Source organism: Eutrema salsugineum, unplaced genomic scaffold (assembly GCF_000478725.1).
Source record: "Eutrema salsugineum unplaced genomic scaffold, Eutsalg1_0 scaffold_30, whole genome shotgun sequence".
NCBI classification, from domain to species: Eukaryota; Viridiplantae; Streptophyta; class Magnoliopsida; order Brassicales; family Brassicaceae; genus Eutrema; species Eutrema salsugineum.
Genome location: NW_006256755.1, coordinates 116,383 through 136,086, shown reverse-complemented (window position 1 = coordinate 136,086; position 19,704 = coordinate 116,383). Strand labels below are relative to the sequence as shown.

The 19,704-nt window shown below is 42.8% G+C and overlaps 1 long non-coding RNA gene and 1 other non-coding gene across 2 annotated transcripts; both read left to right on the top strand.

Moving 5' to 3' along the window:
* Window positions 1-12,825: 12,825 nt before the first annotated feature.
* LOC112085096 lies at window positions 12,826-12,932 on the top strand. Its single transcript, XR_002898706.1, has one exon. It is a non-coding gene; the product is annotated as a small nucleolar RNA R71 (small nucleolar RNA).
* A 5,868-nt stretch (window positions 12,933-18,800) lies between these two features.
* Window positions 18,801-19,338, top strand: LOC112085092. Its single transcript, XR_002898702.1, has 3 exons — window positions 18,801-18,827; window positions 19,001-19,085; window positions 19,301-19,338. It is a non-coding gene; the product is annotated as an uncharacterized LOC112085092 (long non-coding RNA).
* Window positions 19,339-19,704: the final 366 nt, after the last annotated feature.

Below are 19,704 nucleotides of genomic sequence, written 5' to 3'. Positions count from 1 at the left end.
GAAAGGGTGGGGTTGGTGGTGCACCTGGTGTCTTTGTTGAACATTGGCCTGATGCCTCTGTTGATGAGCCTGAGCTTGTCCCTGGTGGACATAGGCTTGTTGGTGGTGCACCTGTTCCTGCTGAACATTGCCCTGGTGAAACCCCTGACCAACTCCAATACCAGCTCCCTGACCTTGAGCCTGTTGCTCCTGAACTGGTTGTTCCATATCTACCACGTGATCTCCTTGTTCTGCCATCTCAGTCTGATCAATTTGTCTACCACGTCTCTCTCTTCTCCTCCTTGGTACCAAAAGGTTGATGTTGTCGTTTAGAGGAAAAGGAGGACCACAGCTTCTTGATCTAGACCTGGTGTTCATACACCTGAAATCACAAACAGAACTTGAAAGGAATCAGTAAAAACAAGAAAGTAAGCACTTGATCTCAAGAACAGATCAGAGCTTAATGCTAATCAAACCACAATTTGGCAACGGCGCCAATTGATAGACAAGACTTTTAAGGGTCTCAGGGCTATCAATCCCCTTGTCAATGTAGCACAAAGAGGTTAATCAATCCAGATGTGGTGTTAGACACTAAGCTATATGATCAAGTTCTTAATTCAAGCAAACAAGAGCGGGTTTTGATTAATCTAGAGAAAGCTATAAACATAAACAGGATTAAAGACTAATGACAATGACAAATGATATGATGCGAATATGATATGATGGAGGCATGAGATTCTAGACATGATAGTTGGTCAGGGTGCTTTGGTGTTAAACTAGAGATGCTGATGACAATGATGAGACATGATTCAAGTGATTAAGAACTCTAATCTAGGTTAATCCTCTCATGAAGGTATTAACCCCTATACTAATCCATTTTCAAACCAAATTCCCATTTGTGAAATATGAATCAATACGCATTAATAAACAGTTCTTAATGATCATTCAAGCATTTAACAAATCATTCCCATGATGAAAAATTACTTAAACCTCTAACACAACTCTTTCAGGAATTTCATCAAACACTTTTGGTGCATGAAATTCCCAGATTCTAAATCTCAAGTGATTATCAAGGATCTAGCATAGAGAACAGTTGTTTAGAGAAATGAATCAATGAATCTAGCCCTAAGCACCCCTAATCTAACACTTTAGCACCCTAACCTACACATCTAGAACCTCATTAAGGTGACTACTCACTAATCATACTAATCTCTCTTAAACCTTTGCAAGTTGAGAAGATTAGCATGATTAATGATGAGAAATGGAGATGGAGATGATAGATTCAAAAGAAAACAGCTTTAAACACCCAGATCTCCTTAAACTCTCTTGATTAAACACTCAAATATAGATATTTCTCTTCTTAATGGAGTCTTTTTTCACAAAAGAGGCAAGAGACAAAGGGAATAAAACTTAGTTCTCTCCCCAAAAAACCCTAAAAAGTATTTATACTTTCTTAAAAACGAACCGGGTCAGCCCGGAACAAACCGGGTCCTGACCCGGCTTTAGTGGATAAAGTGAGAATTACTGCGGGTCAGTCCAGTATGTCCCAGGTCGCACACCTAAGTCGCAGCAGATGAAGACTTGTCTTGTGAAGCCTGAATCGCCTTGCCTTAGCCGCACGCCTAAGTAGGAGTGTTTTGCGAGTGTTGCTGCGGCTTGGTCTCCTTCCTCTCCAACTCGCAGGGCTAAGGCGGTTTCTGGGGAATGTACAAACTGTGCGGGTTAGTCTCTATTGCAACTAGGTCGCAGGCTCAAGTCGGAGTGATTTGCGAGTGATCGCGCGGCATAGTTCCAGGCGCGGCTAACTCGCATGCCTAAGTCGCAGGATTGTGGACTTAGCATTTCTCTTGCTCTTGAGCTTCAGACCTCTTCCAGTGATAGTTTACCCGAACATATCAACTCGCAGCATCAGCATTCAGGCGTTCATCTTCAGGCCTGCGGGCTAACCAAGTCGCAAGACCGTCTCGCAGCATCCAGAGCAGCTTAGACCACTTCGCATTCCGGAGAGTGTAACTCCTATGAGGCTTGTCCGAATTGAATGATTTCAGTTGCAGAAGACAGAGGACTCATTTATCTCCAACTTTGGTGAAGGAAGCTTCGGTGCTTGGGAAGTGTAAGGCTTCCTGGAGGGCACATCTTTGCAGTGCGTGTACACGACCAGAGAGAGGCGTCTAGACATGTGTCCATTCCGGAGACCGTATCTTTCTGCTCATAGATCCGAATTGAATGCTCTTGGACGTTCTGGAAAGAAGACTCAAATGTCTCTGGTTCTCATAAAGGACCCGGATACTAAATCGGCCTGGAAGTGCACCGTCCTTCGCATTCTTTAGGACTGATCTGCTCGGTCCGGAATACCTGCGAGACTGGGGTTCCTTCCAACAAGCTTATCTCTCTGCTCACGCGTCAGAATTCCACGATTCCACTTGCTAAGAGACCGTGATGCAATGCTCTCCAACTTCTATGAAGCACCCGCCGTCTGAATCAGACCGGAAGGCTCCCCGGACAGGCGATTTCTGAGACATGTTTGCACCCGGAGATTTTGGCCGATACACTTCACTCGCGGTACGTGTTTTGGTCGACAAAGTTCACCCGCGGTACGTGAAAATGGTCGACAAAACCTTCCTGGCCAGCGAGAATGGCCGATAACCTCCATAAACCCAAGTTTTCCACTTTTTCAAGCTTTGCTCACCATTCCACCTCCTGGATTCGTCTTTTCAGCTCCATATTCACCTGATAGACACTCAAAACATGCAAAGACTCATTGGGACCTAATGCATTCTCCTAAGTCCTAAAACAAACCCTAAGGACCTAAAATGCATGAAATAAAACATGATTTGGAATGATTTATACAACCTAAATGATGCAAATTATGAACATATCAATCAAGGAGATGAAGAGATTCAAGAAGCTTGAAAACCCTTGCAAAAGAGAGAAAGAGGTTGTATGCAATGGGAGTTCACATTTTCTTTTTGAGAGAAGTGATCACAATGAGAATTCAAGTTCATGCTCAATTATGCAATGCAAAGTCATACTCAGATACATATCAACTCAGCAATAAATCTCCACAAGTTCTTCTCTCTCTCAACTCTTTCACATTCATTAAGCTTTTATCAGGTGGATCTTATGATGCAATGTTTAAACAAGCTGGCTTGGCTAGGGAGAGGCTATGAGATTAAAATGATCTCATCAGTGTTCAGGTGGGTTAAATGCAGCAAAGGGATCTCTCTATGAATGATCAAACTTTGGCAGAATGCTAAAGGTAAAAAGCAACCTATGCATACAAGGGCAAAGACTCATCACACCCCACCCTCTACTCAAAGCTTCCTCACTTGCTCAAAAATCCTCACTTTTCACTCTCATTTTCCTCTCACTAGGGGATTTACTTTTCACTTTTCCTCTCAAGTCTTGGAACTCAAACTTTACACAGCTCCTTTTCTTTTACAACTTCTAACCTCTTCTTTCTTTCTTTAACAAAACATGTGAGCCTTTGGCTTCTTTTCTTCCTTTTTTTTTTACTTAGAGGCTAGACTCTTTCTTTTCAACAAACCAGAGCTCACTTTCTCAAAACACCAAGACTGATTTCTTTTTTCTTTCATTCCCCTAGCTATTTTTACTCTCTCCTTCCCACTCATCTCACCTTTTTCCACTCACCAAAACGTCTTTTCCCCCACACTTATTCCTTGCCAAAACTCTCAGTTCCTTGATGTTGGAACACAGCACTCAATGAGACCTGCCCTTGTCGCTCTAAACCTAACACTTTCTGCTAAGTTTGATCCAAGGTGGCCTTTCAATTCACACACAAACATTGGCTTAAAAGAAGGATGGGTTCAAGGTATGGGAACTGATCCATGATGTGGATTCAGCTACTTGAGCTAAGGAAAAGAGTGGTAAAAACAGTGGTTCTAGCTCAAGTATGTATATTGGTATCCACAAGCTTTTTCAAACAGTGCATCACAAGATATTTTCAAGTCAAGTTCAAGGTTCCCACTTAATTAGAGTTGAGTTCAATTCAAACTTGCTTCTCAGATTCAAATCATTTCAGACTTTGCAAGCATAGAAAAAGATTCACAAGCATATTCAATTCAAGTTCTCAAAGTGATGTACTCCCTAGAAAACCTATCATTACTCCTTGCAAGATGCAACCTATATGCAAATGTAATCTAGACTCAATCCTAAAAATGAGAATGCAACTACATGATCATTTTTTTTTTTTTTTTTTGTGTAAAATTTTTCAGATTTTTCCATTTTTTTTTTTTTTTGGTTTTTATATGCACTTAGATGAGACTACATGAATATGCAACTAAAATGTGACTCAAGACTCAAAGTGTAAAATGAGAAAATAGAAAACATGATTAGTAAAGGATAAAACTCCTCCCCCACACTTAAATAACACAGTCCCTTGTGTTATAAAAGTATGAGAAAGAAGTGAAACAAAAACAAACAGGCAAAATGCAAAAGAAAAAGAAAGTCTACATGCTATTTACAAGGTTTTGAGTGTTACCTAGTGGCTGTTGAAATCAGACCCCAATGAGTATGAGGGGTTCGATGTGTGGCCTGACGGTGTTTCCCAAGAATGGTGGCTGGCTTCATCACTCCCGTCGTCAAGATCTACCCAAGTGGTTCCATATGTGACCAAGGCTGTGCAGTTCATGGAACTCTCCCCAACTTCCTCTCTGTTCCTTGGTGAAACCGGTGCTGGAGCTCCACCTTTGCAAGGGTTTTCAAGCTTCTTGATCCTCTTCTTCATCTCCTTGATGCATTTGGCCATCTTGTGGATGGTTTTGTCTTGGTACTTGCACCATTGTTGGAGAATACCAATCTTCTGTTGAGCTCTGAACCCTGAAGTGCCTGGTTCCTCCCAGTTGTAATCATCAAAGTGATATCTGTTTCCACCAAGACGTTTTTGAGGTGGGGGCAGATCATCATCTTGAGCACCAGCTGCACTTGTGGTAGCATCTTCAGCGGTTGCTTTCTTTCCCTTGGAGGCTTCTTCTCTGCAAGCTTGCTTGTATGTGAGGATTGGTGGATCAGTTTGGACATTGTACAGCTCTTCCTTCAGCAAGAAGAAGTGAATGTTCCTTTTAACTTGGACTGTGGTGATGGAGGGATTGGGTAGGAGAACTTGGGCTGGCTCGCTGATGAGTGTTTTGAAGTTGTAGACTACCTTGGTACCCACTCTTCCTTGGAGGAAGCCAATCCTACACAAATGTGCTTCATTAATCAGATCAATCTTTGCCTTGTTCTCCTTGAATCTATACCCCATGGCTTTCAAGATCTTTGTTACCACCCATCCATGGGTCAGCTTTGCATCTTGCTTAGTAGAACCCCACATGCACTTTTTGTAGAACATCAAAGACCTTGCTAATTGAGATGCAAGGCAAAGTGGGTATTCATACCCTTCATAGGGTTCCCCATCTTCATGTGTTGGCATCAGCGGTCTCAGCCCTACACCAAGAAGCATCAGATCTCCCTTGTGAACTCTTCCAACATCAATCTTGAAGTAAAAGCTGTGAGAGAGAATCTTGTGTACATATCTCAGAACTGGGTTCCTTATCCAAGAGGCCTTTGCTGTTCCAGCTGTGTACTTCCCAGAAGCAATTGATCTCCATAGAAGTTGGATCTCATCTTTTCTGAGATTGACCTGGTTGGAGAGAAGTTCATTTCTAGGTGCTGAAAACCCAAAGATCTTATTCAATTCTCTGAATGACACTGAATACTCCTTCCCTTTCACAGTAAACTCCACATGTCCAAGTCCATCTCCTTGAATGATTCTTGAATCCCTTGGGTAGTAAATGAAAGCTTCAAAGGAGGCTAAGAACTCTTGGGACTCTTGCTCATAAGCGATTTCTCTCATCTCCAAAAGTGTCTCAACACCCATGTTCCCAAGCAAAGTCTTGACATCTTCATAGAGGCCAATCTTCTTCAGAAAGTCCAAATCAGGGAATCTCCCTTGCTGGATCTCTATCTGCTGAAACTTAGCCAGATAATCAAGTGTTTCTGGTTCAGTTGTCTTGAACTTCTTTGATCCCTCTTCAATGGTGCCTTGGGAACCACCAGCTGAGCTGCTGGAGTCACTTTCAGTCTGTTCACTCTCAGATACCACAGCCAAGTGTTTCCCCTTTTTCTTGGAACCAGAAGCAACCACCAAAGCTCTTCCTTCAGGCCTTGTCCTTTTTGGCGCTGGATCACACTTTCCTTGCTTTGTGGTATTCTTTGCACCTTGACCTTTGTCTCTTGGCTTTGAAGTTCCTGAGACCAAACCTTTGCCTTTTGATGCAGGGCCCTTCTTCTTGGCCAAAGAGTTGGTTCTTTCAGTCATCTGCCAAGAGATTCTCAAAAAAATATTGTTAGTACAAGGATAAACCTCACAAAAGTCTCAAAATTTTGAAAAAAAATTGTTGCAACAATTTTCAAAATTCAAGAACAGGTAATTACCAACAAAGTGCTCTGTTTTCCAAGACTATCTAGCACCCTAGCATTTATAAAAATAATCCCAAGGTCTAAAACAACCTATCAAAATCGATTCCACACCTTAAAGTTCAAAAATCACCATTGAAGAACATGGAAAGAGGTGAATTTTAACAGGATGAAATACCTTGGGATTAAGATGCAACGAGTTCAAAATGCAATCAGGATGATGTTAACAACTCAAAAACGAGCTCAGAGCACTTTGAATCAACAATTTTGGTGGAGAAATGAGAGAGATATGGTGAAAACAATGGAGAGAAATGAGAGAGAGAGTTGCAAACTCGGGTTTGAAGTGAGGAAGAGAGAGTGTGGGGTAGGGTCAAGCCTTTGGACTGGTGGTCAATAGATCTATTTTGACCAGTCAAGGTTTTGACCCATCCTTTTCTCATTGACCGGCCTCCTTTCTCTCTTTTGTGCGTCCGGGAACTGTCGGGATCGAGCCGTGTGACCGCCTCGGTGTAGAACCGGAAATAATTTTGTGCGACCTGGTCATCCTCTGTCTAACCCGCACAACCATCCCGCAGCATTTGGTACTTAGGCATTGTAGCCGTTCCTCTTTTTGCTGCGACTTGGTTTCCTATGCTTCTAGGTCGCACGCCCAAGCCGCAGGGTTTTGTCACTTAGGCTCCTTAGCCGTTATCTTCATGCTGCGACCTAACCTTCCTCTTTCCAGGTCGCACGACCATCTCGGAGTGAATTGCGAATGATCGTGCGACTTAGTCTCCCAGGGTTTTAAGCCGCAGCACCAGGTCGCACAGGTTTGGACTTAGGCGTTTTGGACTCCTGTTTAGTGCGGCCTGGCTTTCCTCTTTCCAGGTCGCACGACTATCTCGGAGTGAATTGCGAATGATCGTGCGACTTAGTCTCCTAGGGTTTTAGGCCGCAGCACCAGGTCGCACAGGTTTGGACTTAGAACCTTCGGCCTTCTTCTTTCTGGTGCGGCTCAGCGTCTACGCTTCTAGGTCGCACGCCCAAGCCGGAGTAAATTCCGAACCTTGCTGCGGCCTGGCTCCCTTTCTTCTGACCCGCACTCCTATCCCGCAGTAAATGGGACTTAAACATTTCGGGCTTCCCCAGGTTTTGTGCGGCCAGGGTTCTTTCACACCAGGTAGCACGCCCAGGCCGGAGTAAATTCCGAGTCTTGCTGCGGCCTGGGCTCTTCTCTTCCGACCCGCACTCCTAGGCCGCAGTAACTGGGACTTAAACGTTTTTCTGGCCTTAAACACTTCTCTCAGCTCTCTCACATGCTTCTTTCCATTCATCACTGAGCTATGTCCTCCAAAGATCACCTAGTACCTGAGACCAACTCACAAAACCCATCAAAAAGTTCTAAAACATAAAAGAAAAGAGAAGAAATCAGAAGAACTATGTACAAAGATAAGCTTGGGGTGTCTCCCAAGAGCACTTTGTTTAAAGTCTCTAAGTTTGACTTTGAGAACCTGGTTAACAGGCTGGTGGATCAAGAAGAGGAACTGTTGTAGCTTCCTCTTTCCCTTGTGAAACTAAGTAATGCTTGATTCTCTGTCCATTCACCACAAATTCCTGACCATTCTTTCCTTCCAAGACAATAGCACCATAAGGCCTCACTTCAAGAACTTTGAAAGGTCCAGACCACCTAGACTTAAGCTTTCCTGGAAACAACTTAAGTCTGGAGTTGAAAAGCAAGACCAAATCACCACACTTGAACTCTCTCTTTAAAATCTTTTGGTCATGCAGGACTTTGGTCTTCTCCTTATAGATCTTTGAGCTTTCAAAAGCCTCAAGCCTAATCTCCTCAAGTTCATGGAGTTGCATGATCCTTTTCTCTTGAGCTGTCTTGATATCAAAGTTTAGAAACTTCACAGCCCACATAGCTTTGTACTCCAACTCAACAGGAAGGTGGCAGCTCTTCCCATATAGCAGACTGAATGGTGATGTTCCAATTGGAGTTTTAAAGGCAGTCCTGTAAGCCCATAATGCATCATCTAGCCTTTTGCTCCAATCTCTTCTGCTTGAGCTAACAGTCCTCTCCAGAATGGCCTTGATCTGTCTATTGGATACTTCAACCTGGCCACTAGTTTGAGGATGATTTGGAGTAGCTATCTTGTGTTTAACTCCATGCTTTCTCAATAAACCTTCTAGAGTCTTGTTCAAAAAATGGGATCCTCCATCAGAAATGACAACCCTTGGAACTCCAAACCTTGGGAAGATGATGCTCTTAAACAGCTTCACTACAACCTTGGAATCATTGGTAGGGGAAGCAATGGCCTCAACCCATTTGGACACATAGTCCACAGCAACAAGTATGTATTGATTTCCAAAGGATGAAATGAAAGGTCCCATAAAGTCAATCCCCCAGCAATCAAAGATCTCAACCTCTAGAATGGGGTTTTGAGGCATCTCACTTCTCTTAGATATGTTCCCATGCCTCTGACAGGCATCACATGCTGAAACCACCAACTGGGCATCTTTGAACATTGTAGGCCACCAAAACCCACTTTGAAGAACCTTTGCCACAGTTTTGAATGCCCCCATGTGACCTCCAAAAGCAGAACCATGACATTCCTGCAACACAGGTTGCATCTCCTCTTCAGCAAGACACCTTCTGTATAGCTGATCCTTGTTCAGAACATAGAGGTAGGGCTCATCCCAATAGTATCTCTGGACATCTCTGAAGAACTTTTTCCTCTTGTAAGCATCCAATTCAGGAGGCTCCACCCCACATGCAAGATAGTTCACTATATCTGCAAACCAAGGCATCCTCCTTTCTTGAATGCTTTCTACTTCCTCAAACTCCAAGTAGGAATGGAGCACCATCAGAGACTCTTCAGGCAAAGCATCATCTATGGGGACTTTTTCTTCAATCCTCAGCCTTGAGAGATGGTCTGCAGCACCATTCTCAATCCCCTTTTTATCAAGCACCTCCATATCAAACTCTTGGAGCAATAGAACCCATCTCAACAGCCTTGGTTTGGCATCTTTCTTGGTCATCAAGTACCTGAGGGCTGCATGATCAGTATACACAATGACCTTTGATCCCACCAGGTAGCTTCTGAACTTATCAAAGGCAAAAACTATTGCCAGCATTTCCTTTTCAGTTGTAGCATACTTCTCTTGGGCAGAGTCAAGTGTTCTACTGGCATAGTAGATCACATGCAACTTCTTGTCTTTCTTTTGTCCAAGTACTGCTCCAACAGCAAAGTCAGAAGCATCTGTCATGACCTCAAAAGGTAGGGACCAGTCTGGTGCCTGAACTATTGGTGCACTAACCAATGCCTCCTTGATCAACTTAAAGGCTTCTTCACATTCAGCATCAAAGGTGAAATCCACTTCCTTACACAACAGTCTTGTTAAAGGCCTGGCAATCCTTGAGAAGTCCTTTATGAATCTTCTATAAAACCCTGCATGACCCAGGAAGCTCCTTATCCCTTTAACAGAAGTGGGGGTTTGCAGATTTACCATCACTTCCACCTTTGCCTTATCAACCTCAATGCCCTTTTCAGAGATCTTGTGCCCAAGAACTATCCCTTCTTGCACCATGAAATGACACTTCTCCCAGTTCAGCACCAAGTTGTGTTGCTCACATCTCTCCAACACCTGTGTCAAATTAGAGAGACAATCCGAGAAGGAGGAGCCATAGACACTAAAGTCATCCATGAACACCTCAACTTTCTCTTCAATAATGTCAGAGAAAATGTGCATCATACATCTTTGAAAAGTGGCCGGTGCATTACATAAACCGAAAGGCATTCTCCTATAAGCGTAAGTGCCATAAGGGCATGTGAATGTTGTTTTCTCTTGATCTCTTGGATCTATGGGAATTTGGAAAAATCCAGAGTACCCATCGAGAAAACAAAATAAGGATGATTAGCTAACCTTTCAAGCATTTGATCAATGAATGGTAAAGGAAAATGATCTTTTCTAGAAGCAGAATTCAATTTCCTATAGTCAATGCACATGCGATGGCCAGTTATTGTTCTTTGAGCTATGAGTTCATCCTTATCGTTTTTCACCATTGTGATCCCACCTTTCTTGGGCACAACATGAACAGGAGACACCCATCTTGAGTCAGAGATTGGGTAAATTATCCCTGCCTCAAGAAGCTTTAGTATCTCCTTCTTAACCACTTCCCTAAGGTTGGGGTTAAGTCTACGTTGGTGCTCAATAGAGGACATAGATTGGTCCTCTAGGTGGATCCTATGGGTGCAGATGTCAGGAGAGATCCCTCTAATATCAGCCAAAGAATACCCTATGGCTCTCCTGAACTTTCTTATTTCATTCAGCAATGCACTCTCTTGGTCCTCTAATAGGCTATCATTGATGATGACAGGATATGTGGAGTTTAGTCCTAAGAAAGCATACCTGAGCCCTGTTGGTAGAGGTTTGAGCTCAACAGAGGGTGCATCAGCCTCATTCCAGTCCTGGTCCAAGCTGCTTTGGCTGGTGACTGATTCTTGGATTGCCAAAACCTCAGTGCCATTCTGTTCCAGCTCCACAAACCTTGTCTCAGGACCCAACTCTCTTGCATTGTCCAGATACAGCTTATACCCTTCACTTGCTTCAGCCAAGAGCCCATTGTCTCCTTGTTCTTGAGTTAGAGTAGCTTGAAGAGGATCCTCAGTGTTCAGCTCCTCAAGCAACTCATCAGCCAACTGATCCATTGTCTCTACATAGAAACATTGACCTTCAATGGTGGGCTTCTTCATCATCTCATTCACATCAAACTTGAGCTTTTCAGACCCAAGTCGAAGCTCTATTATCCCACCTCTCACATCAATAATAGCTCCTGCAGTGGCTAAGAATGGTCTGCCCAAGATAAGAGGATCTACTGGCTCTTCATCCATCTCCAGCACAACAAAATCTGTTGGAACCTCAAAACCACCTATCTTGACAGGTAGATCTTCCAGCATACCAACAGGCAATCTAACTGATCTATCTGCAAGAATAAGAGAAATCTTTGAAGGTTTGAAAACTCTAAAGCCCAGCTTCTGTGCTATGGAGAATGGCATCAAGCTGACTGATGCTCCTAAATCACAAAGACATCCAGAGAATAGAAGAGGTCCAATGGCACAAGGGAGTGTGAAGCTCCCTGGATCAGTTAACTTCCTTGGAATGGACTTCCTCTGAATGATAGCACTGCATTCATGACTTAGTACTACCATGCCTTGAAGCTCTTTTGTCTTGTTCAGAATAGCATCCTTCAAAAACTTCCCCATCTTTGGCATCATTAAGAATGCATCAATGAGAGGCATTGTGAGTGGTGTCTCTTTGAGTGCCTTCTCAAATACAGCTCTTGCCTTGTCCACTAGTTGCTTCTTAAATCTCCCTGGAAATGGGAGCTTGGGTTGGTATGGAGGTGGTGGCACATACTTCTTCTCTGGTTCTGGTTCCTTTGCTACCTCTTTACCCTTTTCTGACCTTGGTTTCTCAGCAACTTGATCATCCTTTAAGGCTGCCTCCCTCTCAGGTTGATCATTGTCCTCAATGATCACATTGTTGTTCTCAATACCAGGTAACTCCTTGCCACTCCTCAGTGTAATGGCCTTGGCATATTCCTTGGGGTTGGGTTCTGGTTTTCCAGGTAGGTGACCTTGGTTCCTTGAGCTTGATGCCTGGTTTTGCTTCAGTTCCTTGATTTCCTGCTGCATAGTCTGTTGACCCTGAAGTAGTTGTTGCAGAATACCAACCATATCTGTACCCATCTGTGGCTGCTGTTGAACCATTGGTGGCTGAAACTGTTGTTGAACCGGCGCCTGCTGTTGGAACTGTGGTGGACCAAACCCTGGTGGTGCCTTTGGCTGCTGTGAAGTGTAACCAGTGCCCTGAAATGGTTGCTGTTGCTGACCAAAACTCTGATTCTGACCAAATTGATTCTTGGGTTGGAATGACCCTTGAAAGTTGTGCTTGGGAACAAAGTTCTTTGGAGCTTGAGAATTGGGATAGACCTGGTCTTGTGGGTTAGCTACATTGATGTTCCTGTAAGAGAGGTTTGGATTGGCATTACCATACTGATATCTTTGGAACCTCTGATTCCCAATGTAGTTGAGCTCCTCTTGGGTAAGACCTTCTTCACTTATGTTCTCAAAAATTTGAAAAGGTTCCTCATACTCTCCAACAAAATGCATTGGCTTCTGAGTGGTGAATTTCAGCTTGTCCAATTCACTCCTCAACTCCTTAACTTCTCTGGTGAGCCTCTGTTCTGAGCTTGAACCTTCAGACCTATTTGATCTGTCATAGTCTTCACCATAAGTATCATTGCTCAATGCTAAGTTCTCCACTAGCTCTAAAGCAGCATGAATCTCTTTACCCAGAAAGTTCCCATTGGAAGCAGTATCCAGCTGGTTTCTAATCTTGGGAAGAGCTCCCCTATACAGTGTCCTGAGAAGAGAAGCCTCACTAAACCCATGGTGTGGGCATTGGTTTGTGTAGCTCCTGAATCTCTCATATGCTTCACCAAAACTTTCATTGCTTTGCTGAGTGAAGCTAGAGATTTGGTTCCTTAGTTTTGCAGTTCTTGAGGTAGAGAAGAACTTAGATAAGAAGGCTTGCTTGCATTGCTCCCAGGTTTGAATGGAGCCTCTTGGAAGATTCTTCTCCCATTGATGAGCTTTATCACCAAGACTGAATGGAAATAGTCTTAGCTTGAAGCTGTCTTCTGAAACTCCATTTATCTTGGTCAGATCACACACCTTATCAAACTGGTCCAAGTGTTCCAAGGGATCTTCCATTGCTAACCCATGGAACTTTGAGTTCTGGACCATATTCAGCAATGATGCTTTCACTTCAAAGTTGTTGTTTTGCACAGGTGGTGCCTGAATACCAGCTCCATACTGATGAGCATTGGCCCTGTCATTCTCGCCAACATAGATTTGGGGTTGCTCATATCTTCTTTGTTGTGGTTGGAAAGGGTGGGGTTGGTGGTGCACCTGGTGTCTTTGTTGAACATTGGCCTGATGCCTCTGTTGATGAGCCTGAGCTTGTCCCTGGTGGACATAGGCTTGTTGGTGGTGCACCTGTTCCTGCTGAACATTGCCCTGGTGAAAGCCCTGACCAACTCCAATACCAGCTCCCTGACCTTGAGCCTGTTGCTCCTGAACTGGTTGTTCCATATCTACCACGTGATCTCCTTGTTCTGCCATCTCAGTCTGATCAATTTGTCTACCACGTCTCTCTCTTCTCCTCCTTGGTACCAAAAGGTTGATGTTGTCGTTTAGAGGAAAAGGAGGACCACAGCTTCTTGATCTAGACCTGGTGTTCATACACCTGAAATCACAAACAGAACTTGAAAGGAATCAGTAAAAACAAGAAAGTAAGCACTTGATCTCAAGAACAGATCAGAGCTTAATGCTAATCAAACCACAATTTGGCAACGGCGCCAATTGATAGACAAGACTTTTAAGGGTCTCAGGGCTATCAATCCCCTTGTCAATGTAGCACAAAGAGGTTAATCAATCCAGATGTGGTGTTAGACACTAAGCTATATGATCAAGTTCTTAATTCAAGCAAACAAGAGCGGGTTTTGATTAATCTAGAGAAAGCTATAAACATAAACAGGATTAAAGACTAATGACAATGACAAATGATATGATGCGAATATGATATGATGGAGGCATGAGATTCTAGACATGATAGTTGGTCAGGGTGCTTTGGTGTTAAACTAGAGATGCTGATGACAATGATGAGACATGATTCAAGTGATTAAGAACTCTAATCTAGGTTAATCCTCTCATGAAGGTATTAACCCCTATACTAATCCATTTTCAAACCAAATTCCCATTTGTGAAATATGAATCAATACGCATTAATAAACAGTTCTTAATGATCATTCAAGCATTTAACAAATCATTCCCATGATGAAAAATTACTTAAACCTCTAACACAACTCTTTCAGGAATTTCATCAAACACTTTTGGTGCATGAAATTCCCAGATTCTAAATCTCAAGTGATTATCAAGGATCTAGCATAGAGAACAGTTGTTTAGAGAAATGAATCAATGAATCTAGCCCTAAGCACCCCTAATCTAACACTTTAGCACCCTAACCTACACATCTAGAACCTCATTAAGGTGACTACTCACTAATCATACTAATCTCTCTTAAACCTTTGCAAGTTGAGAAGATTAGCATGATTAATGATGAGAAATGGAGATGGAGATGATAGATTCAAAAGAAAACAGCTTTAAACACCCAGATCTCCTTAAACTCTCTTGATTCAACACTCAAATATAGATATTTCTCTTCTTAATGGAGTCTTTTTTCACAAAAGAGGCAAGAGACAAAGGGAATAAAACTTAGTTCTCTCCCCAAAAAACCCTAAAAAGTATTTATACTTTCTTAAAAACGAACCGGGTCAGCCCGGAACAAACCGGGTCCTGACCCGGCTTTAGTGGATAAAGTGAGAATTACTGCGGGTCAGTCCAGTATGTCCCAGGTCGCACACCTAAGTCGCAGCAGATGAAGACTTGTCTTGTGAAGCCTGAATCGCCTTGCCTTAGCCGCACGCCTAAGTAGGAGTGTTTTGCGAGTGTTGCTGCGGCTTGGTCTCCTTCCTCTCCAACTCGCAGGGCTAAGGCGGTTTCTGGGGAATGTACAAACTGTGCGGGTTAGTCTCTATTGCAACTAGGTCGCAGGCTCAAGTCGGAGTGATTTGCGAGTGATCGCGCGGCATAGTTCCAGGCGCGGCTAACTCGCATGCCTAAGTCGCAGGATTGTGGACTTAGCATTTCTCTTGCTCTTGAGCTTCAGACCTCTTCCAGTGATAGTTTACCCGCACATATCAACTCGCAGCATCAGCATTCAGGCGTTCATCTTCAGGCCTGCGGGCTAACCAAGTCGCAAGACCGTCTCGCAGCATCCAGAGCAGCTTAGACCACTTCGCATTCCGGAGAGTGTAACTCCTATGAGGCTTGTCCGAATTGAATGATTTCAGTTGCAGAAGACAGAGGACTCATTTATCTCCAACTTTGGTGAAGGAAGCTTCGGTGCTTGGGAAGTGTAAGGCTTTTTGGAGGGCACATCTTTGCAGTGCGTGTACACGACCAGAGAGAGGCGTCTAGACATGTGTCCATTCCGGAGACCGTATCTTTCTGCTCATAGATCCGAATTGAATGCTCTTGGACGTTCTGGAAAGAAGACTCAAATGTCTCTGGTTCTCATGAAGGACCCGGAAACTAAATCGGCCTGGAAGTGCACCGTCCTTCGCATTCTTTAGGACTGATCTGCTCGGTCCGGAATACCTGCGAGACTGGGGTTCCTTCCGACAAGCTTATCTCTCTGCTCACGCGTCAGAATTCCACGATTCCACTTGCTAAGAGACCGTGATGCAATGCTATCCAAATTCTATGAAGCACCCGCCGTCTGAATCGGACCGGAAGGCTCCCCGGACAGGCGATTTCTGAGACATGTTTGCACCCGGAGATTTTGGCCGATACACTTCACTCGCGGTACGTGTTTTGGTCGACAAAGTTCACCCGCGGTACGTGAAAATGGTCGACAAAACCTTCCTGGCCAGCGAGAATGGCCGATAACCTCCATAAACCCAAGTTTTCCACTTTTTCAAGCTTTGCTCACCATTCCACCTCCTGGATTCGTCTTTTCAGCTCCATATTCACCTGATAGACACTCAAAACATGCAAAGACTCATTGGGACCTAATGCATTCTCCTAAGTCCTAAAACAAACCCTAAGGACCTAAAATGCATGAAATAAAACATGATTTGGAATGATTTATGCAACCTAAATGATGCAAATTATGAACATATCACCAAGCTCCGATGGTTTCTTCACCAAAGTTCGAGCTTATTGAGTCATCTTGACTGTGGAACTGGTCCCAGAACAATTGGAGTCGTGTGCTGAAAGTTACTGCTTCCGGAAGGTGACATGGTCGATACAAGCCTAAAAGAGTTGCGATACGCGCTAAGTATTTTCACAAGCCTCGGTATCTTTACCTTGGCGTCACTCAAGTCGAGGCTCATATCTTGGAAGTATTCTGGACTAGACCTCGTGCCAAAGCCTTGGCATGGTTAGATCGAGGCATGCATACGTAAGAACTGAAGCTGGAAACGACTAAGTGTTGAAAGTACACCTCGGTGTAATGACCTCGGCGTGCATGCCGGACTGTGTTCTCCCAAGCACCTCGACATCATGACCCCTCGACATTTTATCCCGAGGTCCCTTGTCACGAACCCAGAATCAAGAACAGAATGGCTTAAGAACATACACGTGAGGATAGATCAAAGACTAGGGTTCATGCATGTTCTTGACGTGTTCTTCACGAGATCTTCATCTGGATCCTGACTCATGTGCACGCCTCGGCATGAAGACTTCGGCTTCACTTTCCGACACACCGTGGCACTCACCCATCAACCCAAGAAGGCGGTTCAGTACCCGGTTTGTTCCGGGCTGACCCGCGACACTTTCCCTTTGCTATAAATACATTTTGAGACTAAAAACCTAGTTATCTTATCTCTTATCTGTTTTTAGCTCTAAGAACTTGCCTCTTTTGTGAAACTTGATTAATCTAATCCGATATCTCGTTTTTGCATCAGAATCTTGTTCTTTCTTTATTTATTTTATCATCCAACATCAAACTCCTTATCATGACTAGCTACACGTCTTGCAAAAGACTTAGTGAGCTCGTTATGATCAGTGAGTAGTCGTTTAAGCGGCTTTAGATAGGTAGATTAGGGTGCTTTCAAGGTGGATTAATGGGTTTAGGTGTCTAGTCTTGTATGTTTCATTCCTTAACCGACGAGATCTCTAAGCTGGATCCAAGCACATCACTTGAGGTTCAGATCTGAGACATATCTCGCATCAGAAGTGTTTGTAGAAATGTCTGAACCACTCGGTTAAGGGTTTAAGAGTCTTTCATCGCGAGAGTGATAGTTTGTTCTCCTAAATGACGTTTTTGAACCGATTCTTATTGCTGACTGATTCGTGCTTCTCAAAAGGGATTTTGGTATGAAAGAGGATCAGTTTAGACGTTTAATACTTTCATGAGAAGATTAACGTGCCTTGAGTTCAAAGTCAAATGAAATCGCTTGATAAAATGATTCATTAGTCCCTTAGTCTAACTTGGAAGCACCCGAGTCAAATATCCTGTCTAAAGCTTCTGCCTTTATCATTCATTACCATCATCTGAATCACCTGTTTGTTATTTGCATCTTGATTAGTTTAAATCTCTGCTTTTATTTAACTTTATTGCTCATTTGCCTGTTAATCATCGTCACCAAACTTTTATCATCTTGTCTTGACTTAAGTTAACAAATGACATAGGCTAGTGTCTCGTTTACAAGCTTGGTTTGACACCCCTTTTACTACTTTGACAAGGGGATTGATAACCCTTCTAAGATCCTGAAAACTCTTAGTTATCAGCCTACATGTAGTATGTCTTTATCTATATCTAATAGAGGTGTCAAATTGGGCTGAGATCCGCTGGTTCGGCCCAAGTAGGACTGTAGCGGGGCGGGCTTGGGCTCGATGAAATTTGTCCAAAAACAAAGCGGGTCTGGCAGGCTTAACCCGTGCGAAAGTCAGGTTTCGTGGTGTAATCCAGAGCGGGTTTGCGGGTGTGCAATCCAAACCAAAAAAATCTGTCATTCTCTTCTAAATTCTGACAAAAGTGCATTCCACACAAAATATTTGTCGTTCTCTTCTCAAATTCTCAGCAGGTCCCATGGCCATTCTCAAAAATCCGATCAGTCTCTTGCTTGGTTTTGATTCTTCTTTGGTAAGATCAATCACTATTTTATCTTTTGCAACGTCTTTGGTTATCGTAACTGATTCTCCTCTCGATTTGATCATGTTTTCTTTCTTCTTAAAATAATTTCACGAAATGAGTTTTCTTGTGCTGTTACTTCCGATATTGTACTCTAATTTGAGAGGTTTTATTTGTTCTTAGTTGCCTCTGAGGTATCTTAGTTTTGTGATTGCTTCGGAGACGATGGTTTACAATTGATTTTTTTTTTCTGCAAATCTGGAATATTTTAATTGAATCCTTGCTCCTAAATTCTTGAATATTCGTTACAGGTACGAGGTTTATAAGTTACATCCCTCTGTGTTGGCTACTGGAATAATGATTTATGAAATCAAGAGTTTGAAACCATGTGGATAAGTTGAATACCAATCTCTAACTCATGACTCTACTCAAAGTTAATCAGGTATGTGCTTAAACCTTTGCAATTAGTCTCGTAATGTTAATTGTAATACTATGAAAATGGGAACCTGATTATGCTATGAAAAAATGTTGGAGGACAATCCAAGCAAGGAGTGGATGATGAATTGGGTCGATGAGGACAGTCCAAGCGGTGTATTCAGTTTTGAGTACAGTTCAAATGGCTCCTAGAATGTCTCTTTGGCTTTATCATCATCTACTCCAGAGTCTCTGCTAGAGCAGCAAATAAGGTTGCATTCAATAAACCTTATTTTTCATTCCTTGTTGTGTATGTGCGTCAGTTTATGTAGCATGTATATAGCTTTTGTTGGATTTTAGGATATGAAAATGGTATCAGTGAAAGAGATATATTTTGAGTATGGGTAAGTTCACGTGACATAAATCATTAATTTTCTTTATGCAGCTTATGTTATTTGGGGGACATGGAACTGGTTAATGGCTGAGTCGTTATGATGTCTATTATGATGACACTAAAATTTTGGACAAAGGTAGATTTTTGCACACTAATCTTGTTAGATCTATTTCCTGCTCGATCTTGTAATTTTGGATTTAGCTTTGTTTAATTATCTAATTGTTGGCCTGATTTGTGATTTGATGCTCTTGCTTATCTATAGTGTAAATTTTTATTATACAAACGAATGATACATTAAAAACTAACAAACATTGGTTATAGTCATTTGAAACAGGTTTTTTTTTATTGCAGTCTGCAGGTCAGTCCGCAAACCCATAGAATATAGGCGGGTCAGGTTTGGACAGCAGTCCACGCAGTCCAGTCCGCGAAGTCTCAAAATAAAAAAGAAACCGCAATGGGTCGGGCTATTTGGATGCAGGCTGGCCCGTTTGACACCTCTAATTTCTAATTATCTGCATGCATGGAACTATAATATGCACTAATATTGCTAGCCAACTATCTTCACCCTAACCAACTAATCACTTAAACTTGACAAGTAGCTCTCGTCTCTTACTGCGAGTAAGATCATGCATTAACTGAACGAATTCATTCTTCCTCATATCTTCTGTAGCTAGCTTTCAACTCCTAACAACAACTATGTTCTTCTGAAGCAATGTACGGCGATCTGATACATCACTGTTGTGGCTCTAATCAAT